This window comes from Schistocerca serialis, chromosome 5 (genome assembly GCF_023864345.2).
Source record: "Schistocerca serialis cubense isolate TAMUIC-IGC-003099 chromosome 5, iqSchSeri2.2, whole genome shotgun sequence".
Taxonomy (NCBI): domain Eukaryota; kingdom Metazoa; phylum Arthropoda; class Insecta; order Orthoptera; family Acrididae; genus Schistocerca; species Schistocerca serialis.
This window is the reverse complement of record NC_064642.1, coordinates 104,596,603-104,618,195: the sequence shown is the minus strand read 5'-3', so window position 1 is coordinate 104,618,195 and position 21,593 is coordinate 104,596,603.

Below are 21,593 nucleotides of genomic sequence, written 5' to 3'. Positions count from 1 at the left end.
TTCGTTTCGTCGCCTATGACGACAAATAAATTCCCTGGGATGAGGCTCGTAACGTACAAGAAATCACGCACAGATGGTCCTTGACGGCTCTATATGGTCTTCCTTTATACGGCGAGGAACCCAGCGGCCACACATTTCTGAGTACCGCAACAGGTGGACGAGTGTTTCAGCGCCAGCAACCCAGGTGTGGCCCAGCGTGGTGTCTGATTGTGATCCGTTGATAACCTCGAAAGAGAGTTTGCGGAGGTTCCAACATTGCAGGAGTCACAGCTGTGTGTGGTCGGCCAGGACGCGGCAGATGGGACAAGTCTGCGCAGCGTTGTTGCGATGATGACAGACGCCACGCCCAACGACTCACTGTGCTTTTGTTCAACGCCAGATCTCCGTAGACATTCTGCAAGTGCTTATGAATAGATGCAATGTTCTGGTTTTGAACCAAAAGGCACATCTCTCAGCTTGGAAAGAATGTTACAGACGCAATTTTGAAGACTACATACAGTGCCACCACCTTTCGGAACATTCATGAACCTTTAGCAGAGCCCATGTTTCGTCGTGTTCGACGATGTTCGACAAAATATTCCCTTCATAAACCTCGTAATGTACACTACTGGCCATTAAAATTGCTGCACCACGAAGATGACGTGCTACAGACGCGAAATTTAACCGACAGGAAGAAGATGCTGTGATATGCTAATCATTAGCTTTTCAGAGCATTCACGCAAGATTGACTCCGGTGCCGACACCTACAACGAGCTAACATGAGGAAAGTTTCCAACCGATTTCTCAAAATGGTTTCAAATGGCTCTGAGCAGTATGGGGCTTAACCTCTGAGGCCATTAGTCACCTAGAACATAGAACTACTTACACCTAACTAACCTAAGGTCATCACACACATCCATGCCCGTGGTCGGATTCGAACCTGCGAGCGTAGCGGTCGCGCGGTTCCAGACCATAGCGCCTAAAACCGCTCGGCCACTTCGGCGGGCCCGATTCCTCATTCACAAAGAGCACTTGACCGACGTTCCCTGGTGAAACGTTGTTGTGATTGCCTCGTGTAAGGAGGAGAAATGCGTACCATCACGTTTTCAACTTTGATTAAGGTCGGATTGTTGCCTATCGTGATTGAGGTATAGCGTATCGTGACACTGCTGCTCGCGTCGGTCGAGATCCAATGACTGTTAGCAGAATATGGAATTGGTGGGTTCAGGAGGGTAATACTGAACGCAGTGCTGGACCCCAACGGCCTCGTATCACTAACAGTCGAAATGACAGGTATCTTAACCGCATGGCTGTAACGGACCGTGCAGCCACTTCTCGATCCCAGAGTCAAGAGATGTGGACGTTTGCAAGACAATAACCATCTGCACGAACAGTTCGACGACGTTTGCAGCAGCTTGGACTATCAGCTCGGAGACCATTGCTGCGGTTACCCTTGACGCTGCATCACACACCGGAGCGCCTGCGATGGTGTACTCAACAACGAACCTGGGTGCACGAATGGCAAATCCAGGTTGTGTTTTCAGCATCATGATGGTCGCATCCGTATTTGGCGACATCGCGGTGAACTCACATTGGATGCGTGTATTCGTCATCGCCATACTGGCGTATCACCTCGCGTGATGGTATGGGGTGTCATTGGTTACGCGTCTCGGTCACCTCTTGTTCGCATTGACGGCACTTTGAACAGTGGACGTTGCATTTCAGATGTGTTACGACCTGTGGCTCTACCCTTCTTTCGATCCCTGCGAAACCCTACATTTCAGCAGGATAATGCACAACCGCATGTTGCAGGTGCTGTACGGGCCTTTCTGGATACAGAAAATGTCCGACTGTTGCCCTGGCCAGCACATTCTCCAGATCTCACACGAACTGGAAACGTCTGTTCAATGGTGGCCGAGCAACTATCTCGTCACAATACGCCAGTAACTACTCTTGATGAACTGTGGTATCGTGTTGAAGCTGTACAAGGAATCCCGCTACGTCCCACAGCAAATTCCAAAAATTTTCAACCGAATTGGCCAAAAACAGTGCTGTGTTACTTACTGGACTACCCTTGTAAGAACGGGAAACTTGAACTGAAGGAACAAGTAACCTGCCCCAAAGGTGACGAGAAGGCACGATACAGAACAGCGGTACTTACGCAGACGAGGATTCATATTGTCCTGTGCTGCACGTGGACCGGTAAGCAAGACCATCGGAGTTTCGTGTCACACAGTACTCTCCCTTCGACGTAAGTTTAGTGTATTCATATCTCTGTTCTTTTGTCTTCGTCAAGTAATCAAGTTACATTTTTTGCCATCATCGTACTTTTATGTTTACAATATGGGAATATACTGCGGCTCGAACTCGAAAAGCGTTTTTGTTTTGGTTGATTTTAATATTTTTCCGCTTTTCATGGAGAACAACGCCAATACCTGACGCGCTGCCCGAGGCTTCTATTGTGGACCGACAGATTTCGGACGCACCGCGCCCATCCGTAGCGTGGGAATGTGTGGCTGACACTGGTTGGAGTGGAGGTAGTAGGTGGGGAGGCAGGGTAGCGATAGGGGGAGAGAGGGGGGGTGGGGGACGGTGGCGAGGGCGGTACGCGTGCGCCTATGGGTCCCGCCGGTCCGGCCGGGCTACTATCGATTGTTGATGATATGCGCAGCGACGTCGGCGGCGGTCGGCCGCTGACGGCCTCCGGGCCCGGGGAGTGGGGCTTTGGAACATGCTCAACACGGCGTGTAATGAATGTGACGCGCGCAGGCCGGCCGGGCGGGCCGTGGACTCGACTGCGCGCGCCGCGGGCCGCGGGGGCGGGCGTCACGTGGCTGTAGCTGACACAGCTTGTCGTTAATGGAGGCGCTCGTTAATCATAATACCTAGCGCGGCCGGCAGGACGGGCCGGCGCACCGGCCGAACTCCCAGCGGGGTCGGCTGACCCCCATCTCGAGCGCGGGCGTCCGCGCTTTCGATAAGCGCCCAGCGGCCACCGCACGCTGTAAAACACTCGGGCGCTCCGTGCGGGCTTCTCGTTCGTCGCCGATAACGTCACCTGCAACTGCGCTCGAGTGCGTAGCACGGTGAGCCTGCCGCCTGGCTTAACGATCGTGTCCGTGCGTAGGAAGTGCTTGAGGAGTATGGATGTAGATGTAGATAAAGCTACCATGACTGGACACAAACGCAGCAGAATACACAGGGCGAACCGGGACTCGAATGGTAAATTTTCAGAGATTGTTCAGGGATACTTATTGACAAAGGGAGGCCACATACTTCAGACTTTGTACGCTTTTAATAGCCCATAAAAATGTCGTGTAACGAGGGCCTCCTGTCGGGTAGATCGTTCGCCTGGTGCAGGTCTTTCGATTTGACGCTACTTCGGCGACTTGCGCGTCGATGGGGATGAAATGATGATGATTAGGACAACACAACACTCAGTCCCTGAGCGGAGAAAATCTCCGACCCAGCCAGCAATCGAATCTCGGCCCTTAGGGTTGACATTCTGTGGCGCTTACCACTCAGCCACCGGGTTAATAGCCCATTACGGCAAGGTAATGTGGAAGTAGTATACCGCACTACTTAGGCGATTTCGAGAAAACTGCAAGACAAGTTGAAGGTGTCAAATGGTTCAAATGGCTCTGAGCACTATGCGACTTAACATCTGAGGTCATCAGTCCCCTAGAACGAAGAACTACTTAAACCTAACTAACCTAAGGACATCACACACATCCATGCCAGAGGCAGGATTTGAACCTGCGACCGTGGCGGTCGCGCGGTTCCAGACTGAAGGCCTAGAACCGCTCGGCTACAACGGCCGCCTTGTAGGTGTCGGTTGCGTGTCGTTGCACTGCGCTTTCAGCACCATATGATGGCGATCATTTGGTCAATGTTCAAGCACCGTAATCGTGGATCGCTGGATCGAGTCGCGCTCATGTTTTTCTTTTCGTACTTCATACATATTACATTGGAAAGGAGGATATAAGATGAAGATCAACAAAAGCAAAACGAGGATAATTGAATGAAGTCGAGTTAACTCGGGTGATGCTGAGAGAATTAGATTAGGGAATGAGACACTTAAAGTAGTAAAGGAGTTTTGCTACTTGGGGAGCAAAATAACTGATGAAGGTCGAAGTAGAGAGGATATAAAATGTAGACTGGCAATGGCGAGGAAAGCGTTTCTGAAGAAGAGGAGTTTGTTAACATCGAGTCGCGTCTGAGAGCATTTGTATGGGGTTTAGCCATGTATGGAAGTGAAACATGGACGATAAATAGTTTGGGCAGGAAGAGAACAGAAGCTTTCGAAATGTGGTGCTACAGAAGAATGCTAAAGATTATGTGGGTAGATCACATAACTAATGAGGAGGTATTGAATAGAATTGGGGAGAAGAGGAGTTTGTGGCACAACTTGACTAGAAGAAGGGATCAGTTGGTAGGACATCTTCTGAGGCATCAAGGGATCACCAATTTAGTATTGGAGGGCAGCGTGGAGGGTAAAATTCGTAGAGGGAGACCGAGAGATGAATACACTAAGCAGATTCAGAAGGATGTAGGCTGCAGTACGTACTGGGAGATGAAGCAGCTTGAGCAGGATACAGTAGCATGGAGAGCTGCATCAAACCAGTCTAAGGACTCAAGACCACAACAACAACATTTGAAAGGTAATATGATGAAGAAACACTTGTATTTGTATGAACTATTATTGAATTTCTAAGTCATCTGGTTGTTGGCTAATTTTTATTACGACAAGTAAACAACCAAACACATAAAGTTATCACGAAGAAGTATGCCGATCGTGATTTCCGAAGTCCTTTATACCTGCAACCGGGTTAAGGTACCGAGAACTGCGTAGCACCTAGAAGTTTCGGTCAAGAATGTCGAGGGATAGGCTTGGAAAGCCCAAGTCAATAACTTTATTCTACAATACAATGAGTTTCAATATGCCGCTCTATTAGTGCGATGTATGATTAACCTTTGGATACGCTGTCGACATTACAAGTCGCAGGATGAGATATTTCATACAGATACGGAGAACATTAATTAAAACGGCGCCTACTGCAATGATCGAATACAATTTCCTGGTACGCGTAGGAATACTCAGAATTTCTAACAAAAAACAAAGCTCGTTGAATTTTGAAAAATTTCTCTGAATCTGAATGGAAACTATGTTTAACATTTCTTGAGCGTATTTTTGTTTTGGCGTTGTAGCCACGAAAACGCTGAAAGGTGGCTGCACTGAGTCACAGCGCCAGAGACTGCGCCAAAGATTATTATTCCGCCGCCTCTACTGGTGCAGTGGTAGTTCAGAGTATGTCGAGGACTGTAGTAGTTCAGAGGATGTCGAGGGCAGTTATTGTTCTGTTGGGCGAGAGAGTAGATGCTGTTCGGTTGGTGTAATGTATAGATGGAAGATGTTGCAATTATCACAGTGAATTTTTCGTTAATATATAGTGAGGTAAAAAAAAGTTTTACAGATTTCTTTAATGACAATGCCTCTTGGTCACAGGTTCAATCAACAAAGCATCTGGCTCGTGTTCATGTATTAGACATGTAATTCTGGTTTCTATGTGCAATTATAGCATTTCTGGTTTTTCAATTGGTTCATTGTAAATGATGTTTAAAATATCTTGTCGTATTGAGAAAGAACCGAGCCCGATACATGTACGTTGAGTCACACTACCACACACAGAACAGTTACACTTGTGCTTTATTGTTTCGAAGCGTTTGTAGTTGCAGGGGACTTAATTAATCAATTGTGTTAATCGAAATTCCTTGTCATTCTTTATTTTTATTTTATGCAGTCAGGTTGCGTGCTAATACTAGTCAGGGCCAACCGGTTACGAGACTTCGTAACCGGACACACAGCTACTAAAATTATTGCATTAATCCTTTCTTTTTAATTAAGCCCCCATGCAATATCTATTGACAAGGCGAGGGCACATCGGTTTACTTCATACTTTGTACGCTTTTAATAACCCATTACGACAAGGTAATGTGGAAGTAGTAGTACACCGCACTACTTAGCGATTTCGAGAAAATTGCAAGACAAATTGTAGGTGTCGGTTATGTGTCGTTGCACTGCGCTTTCAGCACCATATGGTGGCCATCATTTGGTTAATGTTCAAGCACTGTAATCACGGATCGCTGAATCGAGTCCCGCTCATGTTTTTCTTTTTCTTTCTTTCTCTTTAAATTATATTTTCTTCAGCACTAATCATAACATTCGCACTTCATACGTACAGAGAGGTCCAAAAAAATGTATCCACTGTTTATAAGCCCATAACTTGCAAACTAATTGACGGAGTTGTCTCATTTGTGGTGAAAGTGTAGCTTAAAATCCAGCTTAAAGATATCACTGTAGGTGCTCGAAATGGTCACCATTAACATCCACACACAAACGATGCTGCCGAACAGCACCGCGGACTACTGACTGCAACGTGATCACTTGGATATTTGCACACGAATGTACGATGGATTCACGAAGTTCATCCAATGTGCGTGGCTTTTGTCAATAAACGACGTCCTTTAGTGTTCCCCACAGGTAAAAGTCCAGAGGAGTTAGGTCTGGGGAACGTGGTGGATACTCCCCAGCACCTCTACGGCCTATCCATCTTCCTGGTAGATTTTCGTCGAGATACGCCCTATCACGATTTTGGTAGTGGGCTTGGGCGCCATCTTGTTGAAATTTAACTCTGTCTCCATTCAAGTCTCTGACGGCAGGTAAAATCGATGTCTGGAGCTTCTGAAGGTACACCTCACTGGTAACTGTGCTGTCAAAGAAGAATGGCCCAATCAAGTCCTGGTAAGACAACCCACACCACACATTTCCTCCTGGAAAATTCACGGATTTGTCTACATGGACGTTCGGGTATTTGGCGGCCCAGTAGAAGCAATTGTGGCAATTTACTGAACTATTGAGTTTGAACTCTGGTAGTGGGCTGGGGCGCTATCTTGTTGAATGTAAACTCTTCTGTCTCCCTAGAAGAGTCTGATGGCATGTAAAATGGATGTCTGAAGCTTCTGAAGGTACACCTCACCGGTCACTGTGCTGTCAAAGAAGAATGGCCCAATCAAGCCCCGGTAAGACAACCCACACCACACATTTACTCCTGGCAAATTCACGGTTTTGTCTACATGGACTTTTTGGCGGCCCAGTAGATGCAACTGTGGCTTTTTACTGTACCATTGAGTTTGAACTGTGCCTCATCAGGCCACACAATCATCTCTGCGAACTCTTCATCGTTGCGCACCATGCTAGTAAACCACTCGCAGTACTCCATTCTACGATCTGGGACGTCCTCGTTCATTGCGTGTAGCAATCGTAGGATGTAGCACTTCCACTTCGCTGTCTTCAAAATTCGCCGAACACTTGAGCGACTCACTCCAGTTTCACGGGCACACTGTCTCACAGACTTCTGCGGTGAGCGAGTGAATTGTTGCAACACACGACGGGAGTTAACTGGACTTGTTACTGTTACAGGTCGTCCAGCTCATTGTCTGTGTACATCTTTAACACAGCCTTCGGCTTCAAATTTGTCTCGAATGCGACGAATCGTTAAACGTCTCGGTGGCTCTGTTTGATACTCATTTCGCCATTGCCGTTGAACCTCATTAATGTTTTCGTTCTTAAAATATCACTTCAAAACTGACTTCCTTTCATTGAATGTAAGCCTTCGCCAGCCATGTTTACTCGAGTAACTAGGTGCAACTAAGAACAAAACACTGACTATCTAGCGACTGTCATCTGACAAAACAAAACAACGCAATACAACCCTTGTGTGGCGATTGCCCGAACTACAGACTATTACACTACCAAAGATGAGACAACTCCGTCAATTAGTTTGCCAGTTATGGACTTTTAAACAGTTGATACGTTTCTTTGGACCCCTCTGTACTACATTTCAAAGGTAATACCATGAAAAAACACATGTATTTGCATGAACTTTTATTGAATTTCTGAGTTATTTGATTGTTTACTAATTTTTATCACAACAGATATTGCATTTACAATCATCGAGAAGTAAACAACCAAACACATAAACTTATCACGAAGAAGTATACCGATCGTGATTTCCGAAGTCCCTTATACTTACAACAGGGTTAAGGTACCAAGAACTGCTCAGCACCTGGAAGTTTCAGTCAAGAACGTCGGAGGATAGGCTTGGAAAGCCCAAGTCAATAACTTTATTCTATAATACACTGAGTTTCAATACGCCGCTCTATTAGTGCCATGTATGATTAACCGTTGGATATGCTATCGACATTACAAGTCGCAGGATGAGATATTTCATACAGATACGGAGAATACAATTTCCTGGCATGCGCAAGGAATATTCAGAATTTCTAAGGAAAAACAAAGCTCGTTGACGTTTTGAAAAACTTCTCTCAATCTGAATGCAAATTATACGTAACATTTCTTGAGGGTATCTTTGTTTTGTTTTTGTAGCTACGAAAATGCTTAATTTTTTTTCACCATACGCGTTTCGCTTTATTGAGGTGAAGCATCATCGGTGCTCTGTAAGTAAGTTATTTATACTTTGATTTGCTTTAAGATCGAAAAACTTGTGGAACCGTTATGTTGGCAACACTACAAAACACAAACCGGAACACAGAAGCATAAAAACAAACAGAAAACCGTGGTGTGCGTGACGGTGTGCTGTGACCAACATGAGAAATGCACAGTGCTGCAGAACTACTATAAATTAGACCAATATTACCAGTATCTAATGCTGGAAAACAACGATGTGCTAGCAGACGGCATTTCCCGATGTAACCGAGAAATCAAGCGAAAATCACCGTAAGTACAAGTCAATACATTCATATCGAACTGTTTTTCGATCTTAAAGCAAATTAAAATGTAAATAATTTAATCACAGACTGCTGATGATGCTTTACCCCAATAAAGCAAAAGGGTTGTGAAAAAATCACGCCTTTTTGTAGTTGCAACAACAGGACAAAAATACCCTCAAGAATTGTAAAGCAGATACGGACAATATAGCCACACAAGTGAAGAATATACCACAAATTTCTGAAAACATCGATGCCGGAAATAGGCGATGTACCACTGGATATATCTTAACATCTTCGCTAGATGCAGTTTCTCGTCCGTTGTCAACCAAATATGAGCATGTTTGAAGGAGCATGATAAAGTTTTTCACTTCCCTGTGGAAATAAATTCGCGTGGTATTTCTTGTTATAACAAAGATAAGCCAAAAACCAAATAACATTGGAAATCCAATAAAAGTTCATGCAAATATAGATTTTTTTTCATAATATCACCTTTGACATCATATAGGTATGAAATACTATGACTAGTGTTGAGGAAATGATAAATTACTGAAAAAAAAAAACCAGCACGATTCGATCCAGTGACCAACCGTTCAGGAAGCTTGAATGATCACCACATGTCCGCCGCCATATCGTTTACAATATCGCAACGCACCGATACATCACTGACGGTTAAAATTTCTATTGCGAGTTTCACGAAGTTACCTAAATACTACGCCTTACTTTTTTCACGTTATGGAATACCAAAAGTGTACAAGAGTTTTCAAATAAGTCCGTGATCCGAACATCGTGGCTTCCTCTTATCAGTATTGTGGTAAAACGATCTACGGTCCTTCGTAGCTCGTTACAGAGTTGTATTTCCTTTGGTTCCTTGTCCCAATGAGCTTCGTATGTGTTGTATTTCACTGATAATTATGAACAACAGATCAAATGTCGACACAGTACGCTTTGGTCCTGTTTCCATTCGTTCATGGATTCTGCTGTCGACAGCAGCAATTCCCTATTTAACTCTATGATCTCGAGTTTACATTCCGTACTGCGCGGCTCTGTCTAGAGTTTTGTTTTGCTGCATTGTTGGTTGTGCGTAAACAGTGATATGCAGCAGTACTACGGATAGGCTCACCGATGAAGACTTCGCCGATATGCACCTCGTGTATTTCTTCACTGAATGAAATGGTACGCTGTTTGCGCACCGGCAGCAACCACAGCGCAATAGCTTTGCTTATGATGGTTGTTTCATTACTTTCTGTTGTGTGGTGCACATGTCGCTTGTTTCCTATTGCGGGCTTCTTCAGTGTTATGAAAGTATTTTAGTAGTAAGAAATGTGACTGCCGTAACAAACCTAATACATCCTAATTAATTTCTCCGTAAAGAGCCGCTAGAGACGGTGGGACCCTGGTACAGAAATACTCAGAAGGTGTGCCTGAACAGACTGTTAAAGTTTGTCGGTGAAGTTCTGTATGATGCTGACAGTTTCTATCTTCAGTGTCTTCGGATCTTTCTGTGTCCGTTCAATATGAAAATAAAAACACCTTCATCCGTCTCATTTCATTTAATTTATTTACTCAACTCACATCTTCAGGCCCCGTGACCAACATGAATTGGGAGAAATCCATTGGCGTGTGCATTGACAATAGGACCAATATTATATATGTCCATCCTTCTGATTGAAGGTCTGAGGGACTTCAGCCATTCATTAAGGAATAAAATGGAAAACGTACAGCCGTCCTTTCGATGTCATTTATTATATGGCTACCAGTTTCGGTGATTCAGTACAACATCTTCAGGCCTTAATTGACACTGAGGTTGTTATCTCCAGCTGTATACACAATTCTATCAGTGTCCAACGTCTACGAACTGGTTTCCGCAGCGTGTAACAACGATGTTGTGTGTCCAACCATTGGCTACTGAGGGAATACGATGGGAGTTAACCCCATCGGTGTCAGTTAAGGCCTAAAGATGGTGTACTGAATCACCAAAAGTGGTAGTCGTAGAATAAATAACACCGAAACGACGGCTGTAGGTGTTCCATATTATTGCATAATATTACACGGGATGATTCAAAAGTAACTGTACATATTAAGTGGGTGTATGGATAAAAAAAAGAGTAAAATGTTAAATGAAGTTTTATCTGAAACTGCTTTATATCCGAGTTATGATGCATAATGTCATTTGTCGTCTGTATTACACCGTGTGAGAGTACAGTTTTCTGGCGGGTCGTGTTCGCCTACATACCGACTATTGTTGCTTTTTCGAGGCGCCCCTGGACATTGCGGTCGGGAGGTAAGATAGTATATCAAAGCTGCTTATCCCGATAAGTGGACAGGTTGCGTAGGACCAGTTGCTCGGCCCGCCAGATCTCTGGATGTCAGCCCGTGGACTTGCACCTTTGCGGCCGTCTCAAGGAGCTTGTGTATTGTGTAATACAACTACAGCAGAGAAATGAAAATAGCTGTGCAGAATAAGATGAACGGAGTCTGCAACATTCCAAGAGCGGAAAAAAGTGGGTCACGGCTACATGGACATGATTTTGAATTTGTTTGGGGTATACGTACAGTATGTAGTTCTGTTGAATTTCGCATGACTTAGTGTCGTTGATTTCTCAGAAGAAGTAAATTTGAACTGCACTTGTGATCCCTGATCTACTACATAGCTCTTACCTTGATGCGTACATCACACCCACGAAGTGTGTACAATTACTTTTGAAACACCTTGTATACCAAGTGTCGGTGGATCTCTGATTTACACAACACCAGAGATATACGGACACCGGTTGTTTAACACTGGCTTGTGTTATAACTGCACCCGAGGTTGGACGCCTCTCAATTTGCCTTGGTCAAGGTGCATAAATAAATCAAATGCAAAAGAGAGGGCTGCCGTTGCCTTAATTTTCATTTCGAAACTCTCCGATGTGAATGTGATTAAAAATAAAAAACTATCTCGTTTCGAGGACACAAGGCATTCAATAGGCAGAGACTGCGACAGTGCTTCGGAACAACTGGAATTGAACAAGTGTAACGTAACTTCCCTACATACACACCCAAGCAACATACGGTAATATCTGTCTTGTCACGTGTATATTTGCGTTTTTTTTTTAATTTCGTACAAAAACTGTTGAAAATAATATTCAAGTCATGTCACAATACCTGTGGCGTAAGTTCTTTTTTTATTTGTTTTATTTCAAAATCTGTAACAGTATGGTTATGATAAATGTATCAGAGAAACCGATGTTGTAAACAATTGTACGAAATGTCGCCCTAGTAGATTTACGACTTACATACTTTTGGAGGGGATGTGGGTGAAGTAAAAGCGCTTGGGAGGTTACGGCGCCAGCCTTTCTTATTAGTTAGTTGGCAGATAGCCAGCGAGTCGTAACCAGTTAGCAGAGGAGTAGCCACAAATACTCGTAGGAATAATGTTCATCATTACTTATTTCTGCTGATAACTGGGCCAGTACGTAACAGAATGTCATTCCTATGTCTTAAAATAATAGGAAGTGCTCTGATTTCACGTTTGTTGCTAAAAATGTTTCGCAGTGAGGAATGACTAGTATCGTTTGCTCTCTTTAAGTAAATAGCCTTTTGGGGATATAAGGCGAGGGGTATATTAGAAAATACGAAATGTCGATGTACATTGCTCTAACGTATGGCTGCCAGCACTAAGTCCATGATAAATCACATACAACTGATGGGAAAGGAATTGCACATGACGTCACAAGAAGAAGCATGTGCAAGCCGTAAAAAATTGTTTCACATTCATGAGAAACCATTACATGAGCATAAGCTTAGTGAACTTGGCCCATACAAGGCAAGATCGAAACACTGTATTAATATATTTTGCCTCGGGGTGGCAATTATTTCTTTGTATTCAGTTTACAGAAAAGTATATATATGGTATATATTGTACTTAACGACTACGATGTCATTTTCTTCATAGTAAATAACAGTATTACAAATAACCGTGGGCAGTTGGACTACTTACACAATTGGCTATCAACACTGCTTCACTACAGGAAAGCCAGTACACACTACTCTATTTAATGCTTGTTTGGAACAGAGTCAAAATTTCAAAAGCTTCATGTTTTATAAGTATGATACTAAGTAAGGTGTTCAAACACTGAAGTAACGAAATACCTATTCAGATGCATCTGTAATACACTCCTGGAAATTGAAATAAGAACACCGTGAATTCATTGTCCCAGGAAGGGGAAACTTTATTGACACATTCCTGGGGTCAGATTCATCACATGATCACACTGACAGAACCACAGGCACATAGACACAGGCAACAGAGCATGCACAATGTCGGCACTAGTACAGTGTATATCCACCTCTCGCAGCAATGCAGGCTGCTATTCTCCCATGGAGACGATCGTAGAGATGCTGGATGTAGTCCTGTGGAACGGCTTGCCATGCCATTTCCACCTGGCACCTCAGTTGGACCAGCGTTCGTGCTGGACGTGCAGACCGCGTGAGACGAAGCTTCATCCAGTCCCAAACATGCTCAATGGGGGACAGATCCGGAGATCTTGCTGGCCAGGGTAGTTGACTTACACCTTCTAGAGCACGTTGGGTGGCACGGGATACATGCGGACGTGAATTGTCCCGTTGGAACAGCAAGCTCCCTTGCCGGTCTAGGAATGGTAGAACGATGGGTTCGATGACGGTTTGGATGTACCGTGCACAATTCAGTGTCCCCTCGACGATCACCAGTGGTGTACGGCCAGTGTAGGAGATCGCTCCCCACACCATGATGCCGGGTGTTGGCCCTGTGTGCCTCGGTCGTATGCAGTCCTGATTGTGGCGCTCACCTGCACGGCGCCAAACACGCATACGACCGTCATTGGCACCAAGGCAGAAGCGACTCTCATCGCCGAAGACGACACGTCTCCATTCGTCCCTCCATTCACGCCTGTCGCGACACCACTGGAGGCGGGCTGCACGATGTTGGGGCGTGAGCGGAAGACGGCCTAACGGTGTGCGGGACCGTAGCCCAGCTTCATGGAGACGGTTGCGAATGGTCCTCGCCGATACCCCAGGAGCAACAGTGTCCCTAATTTGCTGGGAAGTGGCGGTGCGGTCCCCTACGGCACTGCGTAGGATCCTACGGTCTTGGCGTGCATCCGTGCGTCGCTGCGATCCGGTCCCAGGTCGACGGGCACGTGCACCTTCCGCCGACCACTGGCGACAACATCGATGTACTGTGGAGACCTCACGCCCCACGTGTTGAGCAATTCGGCGGTACGTCCACCCGGCCTCCCGCATGCCCACTATACGCCCTCGCTCAAAGTCCGTCAACTGCACATACGGTTCACGTCCACGCTGTCGCGGCATGCTACCAGTGTTAAAGACTGCGATGGAGCTCCGTATGCCACGGCAAACTGGCTGACACTGACGGCGGCGGTGCACAAATGCTGCGCAGCTAGCGCCATTCGACGGCCAACACAGCGGTTCCTGGTGTGTCCGCTGTACCGTGCGTGTGATCATTGCTTGTACAGCCCTCTCGCAGTGTCCGGAGCAAGTATGGTGGGTCTGACACACCGGTGTCAATGTGTTCTTTTTTCCATTTCCAGGAGTGTATTTTCAAATATCTAGTAGCTACAGTTTAATGTTTATAGAAAATATGTGAGTTTAGCCATTTTACATAGCTCATGACAATATTAAAGTGCATGCATTTGTAAAGATAATTATAAAAGAGATGTTTGGTGTGTGGTATCTCCAAAGTAAGTAAAAGAAAAGAAAGGAATGATCGTGTGGCACTGATGGACGGGAGGCCCCGTCGGAGAAGTTCGGCCGTCGGGTAGCCAGTCTTAAATCAGGTGATGTCTAATTGGGCGACTTGGGCGTCAGTGATAATGAGATGATAATGGGAACAACAGGTCACCTAGTCCACGCGCAGAAGAAAATCTCCAACGCAGGTTCGCTGTATGATACGCAAACACGTTACCACTCATCTACGCAAGCGTACCCCACTGACAATACTAAAGTGTACTTACTTCTGCAACTGAAGCACTTAATAATTTTGCACACACAACAAGGTTAATTGATCGTAGGGTCTTGAAATGCATATAAATATGTATCGTTAGTATCTGAAGTCTTATGGGTGACATAACACATATTTCTCTCTCCCCACTTGAAGCATTGACCTCAACGTCGGTGGATTGCCTTGCGTGCCTCAGCGATAAAGATAACCGTGCATATGTGCAACCATAACTCTCGAGTATCTACGATAACGATCGAAGCAGACGAAATGAATTAAAATTTGTGCTGCAGCAGGAGTATCTGTTGTGAGGCCAGACAAACGTATGATTCCTGAAGAGGGGCAGCATCATTTTCAGTAGTTGCAGGAGCTACATCCTTGATGAGTGACCCATCTGGCCTTGTAACATCAACGAAAACGGCCTTGCCGTGCTGGTACTGTGAATGGCTGGAAGCCGGGAAACCACAGCTGTAATTTTCCAGAGGGCATGAAGCTCTATTGTGTGGTTAAATGATGAAGGCGTCCTTTTCAGTAAAATAATCCGAAAGTTACATAGTCTCCCATTCCGATATCTAAGCGGGAACTACTCAGGAGGATGTCATCTTCAGGAGAAGCAAAACTGGTTTTATGCGGATCGCAGAGTGGAATGTTAGATCCCTTAATTGGGCAGGGAGGCCAGAAAATTCAAAAAGGTAAATTAACTGGTTGAAGGTACATATAGTGGAAATTAATGAAGTTCAGTGGCAGGAGGAACAGAACTCCTGGTTAGGGGAATACAGGGTTTTATGTAAAAAGTCAAATAAGAGTAATGCAGGAGTGGAATTAATATTGAACAAGAAAGTACGAATGCAGGTAAGCAACTACGAACAATTTAGTGAACACATTATGTAGCCAAGATAGACACGAAGGCCACACATCCAATAGTAGTACAAGTTTACAGGCCAACTAGGCGCGCAGATGATGAACAGATTGAAAAAATTATGATGAGATATAAGAAACTACACAAAGTTAAAGGAGACTCAAATTTAACAGTGATGGAGGCCTGAAATTCGGTGGTAGGAAAAGGAGAGGAAGGAAAAATATGGACTGGGGAAAACGAATGAAAGAAGAAACCACCTGCTAGAATTTTGCACAGAGCTTAATTTAATCATCGTTAACCCTTTGTTTGACAATTATAAAAAAAAGGTTGTATACATGAAGAGACTTGGAGACACTGGAAGATTTCAGATTGATATTAGTTAGACAGAGATTAGGAACCACAATTTAAAATGTAAGACAGATGTAGGGGCAGCCGGTCGGTGTGGCCAAGCGATTCTAGGGGCTTCAGTCTGGAACCGCGCGACCGCTACGGTCGCCGGTTCGAATCCTGCCTCGGGCATGGATGTGTGTGATGTCCTTAGGTTAGTTAGGTTTAAGTAGTTCTAAGTTCTAGGGGACTGATGACCTCAGAAGTTAAGTCCCATAGAGCTCAGAGTCATTTGAACCATTTTTTTTTTTTGAAGAATTTGTCAGAACACTGAAATCCCTATTCAAAAATGAGACCCCGGGGATAGACGACATTCCGTCAGAACTACTGATAACCTTGGGAAGCCAGCCATGACAAAACTTCCATCTGGTGTGCACGATGTACGATACGGTCGATTCAGTCAGACTTCAAGAAGAATTTGAAGATCTAGTTCGAAAGAAAGCAATTTCTAACAGCTGTGAAAATTGCAGAGCTGTCAGTTTAATAGCCGGCCGGTGTGGCCGAGCTGTTCTAGGCGCTTCAGTCTGGAACCGTGTGACCGTTCCGGTCGCAGGTTCGAATCCTGGCTCGAGCATGGATGTATGTGATGTCCTTAGGTTAGTTAAGTTTAAGTAGTTCTAGGGGACTGATGACCTCAGATGTTAAGTCCCATAGTGCTCAGAGCCATTTTTTTGTCAGTTTAATAAGTCATGGCTGCAAAACACTAACACGAATTTTATACAGAAGAATGGCAACGCTTGTAGAATTTGACTTCGGGAAAGATCAGTTTGGCTTCCGAAGAAATGTAAGAACATGCGAGGCAATACTGACCCTATAACATATCTTAGAAAAAGCCTTTGAAAATACTGACTGCAACATTCTTTTTGAAATTCTGAACGTAGCAGGGGTAAAAAACAAGGAGTTAAAGACCATTTACAACTTGTACAGAAACCAGACGGCAGTTGTAAGAGTCGTTGAGAAAGGAGTGAGACAGGGCTGTAGCCCACCTGTGATTTGTTATTCAGTATGTACGAGGGTTGCCCAGAAAGAAATGCACCACATTTTTTTCTTCAACAATTCTTTATTGAACATAATGAGAATTACACACACGAAAGAATGGTGCTTCGTCTAAACACCATTACATTTACTCTCCATCCCATTCTATGGCCTTCCTCCAGCTCGAAACAAGGTTGTGTATGCCCTGTCGATACCAATCTTTGACCTTGTGGCGGTGCCAATGCTTCACTGTGTGAATCACCTCCTCATCGTCCACAAAATGTCTGCCGCGTATGGTGTCCTTCAACGTCCCAAACGGGTGGGAGTCCGCTGAAACAGTTGAGGTATGGCAGCTGTGGATGGTCCCCCCAACCGCTGCAAATTGTGGAGCCTCACTGAACCGCCTTCTGATGACCTCACCCTACGTTCTCAGGGACTAACTGCACTTCTGTCGACAGAAGATGCTCCATATACTTTGCACAAGCGTTTATCAACATTCCCCACAGTTTCTTTCTCTGCAATGAGGAATTCAATGAAGGCACGTTTCTTATAACGTACATCACGTACAGATGACGTTTTGAAACAGTCCTGCAGCTAGGCTATCTGTCGGAAGTGACGGAAACTTGGCGCGCTCACTCATGAGACCTCAGATAATACGTACGTAACGTTTCGCATTCGTAGCATTGTTTTCGGCTGAGAAAACAAATGCAGTGTAGTACTTTCTCGTCAGCCCTCATACACTGGACATGCAGTAAAGGAAACCAAAGAAAAATGTGGAGTAGAACTTAATGTTCAGGGAGAAGAAACGAGAACGTTGCCGATGACGTTGTAATTCTGTCAAAGACAGCAAGGACTTGTAAGAGCAGTTGGACAGTGTCTAGACAGGAGGGTATGAGATGAATATCGACAAAAGCAAAACAAGGACAATAGAATGTAATCGACTCATTTCAGGTGATGATAAGGGTATCAGATCAGGAAACGAGGCACTTGAAGTGATATCTGCTATCTGAGCAACAAAATAATTTATTACGGCCGAAGTAGAGAGTAGACTGGTAATGGGAAGAAAAAGCATTTCTGAAGATGAGAAATTTGTAATCACAGATTTGTTACTGCCCTGTAACTGTTCGTTTCCTTATTTTTGACATGGTTGTATTTTCGGAAATATCATTTTTGACTGTGTTATGATGATTTGAAAATGGGTCTCGGCCCAAAATAAGTCATAGAGTGAAATAAAAGAAAATAAATAAATTTGCAGCTTTGGCTGTTTTACCCTTTTACTGACTATACTTTTACGTGGATTGTCTAATAGTGATCTCTAACGTTTGTTTTAGCCGTGTGCACAGCAGTGCCACAAACTTTCCAGATGTGGAGGAAGAATACGCAGGTATGAAATTATGACGTTCGTGAATGATGATAGTTCCTGATGTAACTCAGTTACGGATACTGATTGTCTTTATCCTTAAATTAGGTCGCGATGTAGTTACATTGGAGGTAATTCGTTGGTGAGCGAGTTAGACACTGTGTGAAACTCAGAGTGATTATTCCTACTTCATTTTTCATAGTAAAGTGATATCTCCACTCCGGATTTCTAAGCAAAATACATAATTTTTCCCAAATTTCTAGCGATAAGTAGAAAGCTTGTACTTCGTAAGACACATCAGAAATTTTTGAACTACAACTTTTTGTGTTTATTTGTGCTTATTCGCAAGAAAACGATTTTGCTTATTTATTTCAGAATTTTTAGTTAAAGCACCATATTTTATCGAATTCCGTGCATATTTCACTCCTAGCCGTCATTTATCAATCAGTGATTCTCTTTTTCAGTGGATTATAAACGTTAGCTTTGGTGGAAAGCGTAAGAACGAAATGCTAAGGCGTAGCCTGTATGTAGTGAAATAAAACTGCAACGAGTAAGATGCTGCTACGGATCAGAAGAGCCGCCATTTCATCAGTCACTTAACGCATCGGAATGAAGACATTGGTATAGACGGTGAATCCCAGTGTTCCAAGCCACAGTGTGTTGTGCAACGCTCGTTAGTTTAATTGTGCGTGATGCTTGCTGTCGTAATAAGGGAACCTCACCCACAAAACCTCTCAGTCCGCATTCTTACTCAAATGTGCAAACCAGTTTGGAAGATATATTTTCAGAGAAGACGGCTGTACGTTCTATTGTTTGGTGTGTGAAAAGAGTGTTTCTGCGAAGCAAGAATATAACATCGAGCAGTACATTAATAACAAGCAACAGAAAAGAGAGATTTAAGAACAAATCTAAGTTAAACCAACTGGTTAAAAGCAATGTTTGTGAACACCAGTTGCAGTGATGCATTTTTCAAAGACTTGTGCTTAGCATTAGTGGTTTCCGATATTCTGTTGTGGAAAGTGAATAATGTACAGCTTGGTGCATTTTTGGAAATATACACCAACAAGAGGGTACCGGATGACTCTACATTGCGCAAAAACTGTATGTCACCGTGTTTTCAGAAACCACAGACGCATCGCGTCAGTGGGTGTATAGTGCTGTAGCTGAGGAGGGAGTAGATAATATCTTAAAATACAAATATTAGAACGAGTGTAGCGTAGCGTAGCGGTAGCGTTACCGCCTACCATGCAGGGGTCCCGGGTTCGATTCCCGGCAGGGGACCGGTGTTGTGTGTTCTTCATCATCATTACAATCTTCATTGACTAGCAAGTCGCCGAAGTGGCGTTAACTAAAATGGATTAGCAATATGGCGGCCGAACTCCCACGAATGTGGCCTCCCAGCCAACAATGCCATACGATCATTTCATTTTTTTTTATCACAACGAGTAAATGATTTCACTGTTGCGAAATTTTTAATAACTTGTTAGCTTTCTTCTGGCGAAAACGTATACGGTATGATACTGTATTGTTATTCCTCAGTGATGCTGTTCCATATATCGTTAAAGCGGGAACTGGATTAGATGTTATTCAGCCGAAAATAGTTCATCTGGCGTGCCTTAGTCACGGTTCACACCGTGTCGCTGAAACTGTCAGAATTCAATACAACGACGTGGATCTCCTTCTTAGTAGTGTGAAGGCAGTGTTTGTCTAGTGACAAATTAGAATTCAAAAATTCATTGAACTCCTCCCGAATTTGACTTTATCTCCTCAGATAGTTTTTACTTGGTACGGAAAACGGTTAGAGGTTGTGTCATATTATGCGGAACAAATCAGTGAACTGAAAAATATTCTGAATTCCATAAATGCAGAAGATGCAGCCAGTATTGCCACAGCTCAAGAATGTTTTGCTGACAACTGCATTTCAGAAAAGACACAGTACAACCACAATCGTTTCTTCAAAATATCTGATATTTTAAAGCTGCTGGATGTTCGCAATAATTCTTTGGAACGTTCAATTTTCTGCTAGACGGAATTTTCATAACACTGTCGTCAGATACACACCATGTTGCAAAACCTGGGTCCAGAAACTGAATCAGGTGCTCGAGGAAAATTGCGGTTACAAAACACTGTGTCAAATTTTTAAAAGCTTTTTTGTGAAGAACCAAAAATTGAGGAGGATTCCACCGAAGAAGAACAGTGGGGCTTTCGACATGCGCTTGTGACGTCATGCAAATAACATTTTAAATTCACAAATCGTTCTTCAGTGACAGGAGTTTTACACAGGAAAATCTCAGGATGACCCTTCTTGTGTACTGTGACAGTCTTCAGTAAGGTAAAAGTTCTGTGAAACCATCATGTATGCGTATATTCGTTTTTGCTTTTTTTGGTGCATATTTTCACCATTTTTCCTGCTTATCTGCTTACATATTTTACTACTAAATCGTTCTTAGAAATCCCGTCCTTAATGATATCATTAAAAATAATGTATTTGCGAATGTTTATCTGTCGAAATTAAACATTTCTACCAGTTACACAGCTATAACTGCAAATGTAGCTTTGCTTATTGTCGTTGTATGCGCAAGTTTCTGTCAAGGAACTGTTAGAGAAAGAGGACACTGCACACGGTATTTAGAGGCACTACTAACTTTATACTTATTCGAATATCTGTAAGAACCAAGAGAGAGGCAGAGACAGGGTCATTAAACGAGAAGGGAGGGATACCAAACTTCGTTACGAAATTTATAAAATACACTGCTTGCCACTAAAGTTGCAAACCCACGAAACATAACGTGAAACTTTTCCTATAGCGCGAATAGAAAGCAGAGAAAATTAATTGTTAACTATTTTGCTTGCACAGTAGGAAGAGGACGTGCTTAGTGGGTGCTTTGGGGGTTTATAGGGTGTAAAAATTCATATGTAGGTCTGACACCTGTATAAGGAACTACGATCTCTAGAGCGGGTGTTCATCGAGTCGAAACAATGTAAGATACCAGATGCGAGTGCTTCAGTACTGCTTCTGCTCTATTCCAGGGTCCATTAACGGCTCTTTATTAGCAACCCGTAAGCAGATGTTTTCAGTGGGTGTGGGATATGAGAACTTGTGTGACCTGGGCAACAGTCGAACACTCTCTTCAAAGAGGTAGGTCATGACAGCACAGGCCATATGAGGCTAGCGTTACCCTGTTGAAGGGCAATAGAACGGAGCCCTCGATGACAGAATATAAATACTGCACTTAAATGTAAAAACAGATTGTGGTGTCACCGCC